General features: G+C 39.4%; 1 protein-coding gene across 1 annotated transcript in view; it reads left to right on the forward strand.

Moving 5' to 3' along the window:
- The window catches only part of Slc7a13 (solute carrier family 7 member 13), an 18553-nt gene that overhangs the window by 8131 nt on the left and 7228 nt on the right, over positions 1-3194 (forward strand). The window lies entirely within an intron of this gene.

Consider the following 3194-nt stretch of genomic DNA (forward strand, 5'->3'; position numbering starts at 1 on the left):
CCAGCATCTGCTGTCACCTGAATTTTTGATCTTAGCCATTCTGACTGGAGTGAGATGGTATCTCAGGGTTGTTTTGATTTGCATTTCCCTGATGATTAAGGATGTTGAATAGTTTTTATCAGGAGCTTCTCAGCCCTTCAGTATTCCTCAGTTGAAAATTCTTTGTTTAGCTCTGTGCCCCATTTTTTAATGGGGTTATTTGATTTTCTGGAGTTCATCTTCTTGAGTTCTTTATATATATATATATTGGATATTAGTCCCCTATCTGATTTAGGATTGGGAAAGGATCTTTATCATGGAGATATTTTCTTAACTGAAGCTCCTTCCTCCAACATGACTCAACTTGTGTTTAGTTGATACACAAAGCCAGCCAGTGCAGGGTCATTTGGCCATCCAAGGGGTTGTGACCCACAGATTGAGAACTACTGATTTATAATGCCAGGTATGGATGTGGCCAGGGCTACTGGCCAGTAAGCACCGAGGATATGACTCACTGAATTTGGCACTCATTGTGACTATGTGACCCTAGGAAGTGCTCTGGCTATCCTGGCTGCTAGAGAACTGCAAAATCTTCTCTGGAATAGCATAGAAATTGCAATAATTTTATAGGTAGCCCAGTAGTTTGGACTTGTGTATAAAACTCAGGAAGCTTTTAACTGTTATTTGAGTTTTTTAAAATTTTTATTGGTTATTTTATTTATTTACATTTCAAATGTTATTCCCCTTCCTGGTTTCCCCTCTAAAAAACCCCTTATCTTACCCTCCTGCTTCTATGAGGGTGCTCTACCACTCACCCACCCACCCACTCCTGCCTCACCATCCTACCATTCCCCTTACTCTGGGGCATCAAGACTTCACAGGACCAAGGGCCTCTCCTCCCATTGAGGCCAGATAAGGCAACATATGCAGCTGGAGCCATGGGTCCCTCCATGTATATTCTTTGGTGGGTGGTTTAGTCAACCTGCTCTGGGGTGTCTGATTGGCTGATAGTGTTGTTCTTCCTATGGGGTTGCAAACCCCTTCAGCTCCTTCAGTCCTTTCCCTAACTCCTCCATTGGGGTCCCCATGCTGATGGTTGGCTGCAAGCATCCACATCCTTATCAGTAATTTGATTTTTTTTTTTAAATCACTGCCTTTTTCAGGCTTATGAACTTGAGACTTGATTTAAAAATCTGAATTATTACTTTGAAATTTTAACACATATACTTTTACTGCATTAGAATTTCAAGCTGAGAAAACAATCAGAACAATGTATAAAAAATGTACATTTAGGGAAGACATATCATCAGTTATGGTAGCACAAAATTAAAGATCACCAAAATATTCTGAAAGTTTGAAATAAATAGCTCATGTAAGATTATATAATAGACTATCCTGGGTTTTTGTTTAAATATTTAAATTGCACTTATTTGTTTATTTTATGTGTGTGCACGTGTGCTCTGTGGTACATATGAAGGTCAAAAGACAACTTGCAGGAGTTGATTCTCTTCTTCTACCATGCGGGCATGGAACTCAGGACTTCAGGTGTGGCAGCAAGCATCTTTATCTATAGAACCCTCTCATTGACCCCATGAGGTTTTTTAGAAGTTCATATTGTTGATCGACAAATAAGAGGACAGTGGTTATGCTGTGTTAACGACATAATGAAAAGGCTCTACATTTTCATGCAAACAAAAAGGAGCTAATGAGCCAGCACTTGGGAGGCAGAGGCAAGCGGATTTCTGAGTTTGAGGCCACCCTGGTCTACAAAGGGAGTTCCAGGACAGCCAGGGCTACACAGAAAAACCCTGTATTGAAAAAAAAAAAAAAAAAAGCTAGTGAACAATTTTTGTTTGCTTTATGAACTGCATGATTTATATAACTAATGATATGGTTATAAACAAAAGAAGTAAGCTATTAGGAGTTATGAACTTGAGGGCTGAAGGTGTGCAGGTGTGCTTTCAAGCAAGCATATAGAAATATTTCAAAGGAGTATGGAATTTTCAGAACGTAGTGTAAATTGATGTTACGTTTTTCTTGAGGCACATGGGAATCTATGATAAGAGTAGTTTCTACAGTTTCTACAGAAAATAGCACAGGCAGTCAAGTCACATGTATGGTGTTTAATCTGTAATCTCTGTAATGTTTCCATACTTACTACATCTTAAGGGAAAATGCGTTTTTTTTTAAAAAGAAAAATCTTATTTTAAGATTTTTATTTACGTTTGTTTCATGTGCATTGGTGTTTTTCCTGCATGCATGACTGCATAAGACTGTTGAATGAACAGAAACTGGAGTTACAGACAGGTGTGTGCTGCCATGTGGGGGTTGGAAACTGAACCTGGGTTATCTGGACCAGGAGCCAGAGCTCTTAACCATTGAGCAGCCTCTCCAGCCTGAAAAAAAGTTCCTCATCTGGGTGTGGAGAGGCATGCCTTTAATTCCATCTCTTTAGAGGGAGTGGCAGCTGGATTCCTGTGACTTGGAGGGAGGTATAGCAAATTCCCTGACAGCCAGGACTACATAGAGAGACCTTGTCTCAAAGCAAAACAAAACAAACAAAAACCACACAACCAAACAACTATCATTTTTTTTTTCTTTATCGTGGAAAGTTCTATACGTGAGGAAATAAGAGTGCTTCTTCAGAATTTGGAGTGTGGGAATAGTGTGGAAGATTTTTGGCTCGAGCATCTTCAATCTGGAGACCAATCCAGAAGCCCTGCTGACAGAGTACTCTCAAGCTGTTCTAGAGGCTTCTGAGCCACACTTAAAATATGGGATACTAGCACAGGGCAAGATAATCTAAATGTTTAAGAAGTGATGTGGGACAGATATTAAGCAGGTTTCCTTGTTCAGATAGCCTACAGGGAGTTTATCTCAAATACCTAGCTGCATTAAGAAATTGGAACTGAGAGTGGAAATTTTAGACTGAGTTACTCACAAATTGATACAATCGTTTTTGGATGAACTTTGTAGTGTTTCTCTTATTTAAGAAGTACACATTTATGGGCCAGTGACATGGCTCAGTGGGTCAAGCACATGCTGTGAAATACTGGTCACCTGAGCTAGATTATTGGAACCGACAGTGGAAGGAGAGAGCTGACTCAAACTCAAAGTTTTCTTCTTCTTCTTCTTCTTCTTCTTCTTCTTCTTCTTCTTCTTCTTCTTCTTCTTCTTCTTCTTCTTCTTCTTCTTCTTCTTCTTCTTCTTCTTCA

Source organism: Mus pahari, chromosome 22 (assembly GCF_900095145.1).
Source record: "Mus pahari chromosome 22, PAHARI_EIJ_v1.1, whole genome shotgun sequence".
NCBI lineage: Eukaryota > Metazoa > Chordata > Mammalia > Rodentia > Muridae > Mus > Mus pahari.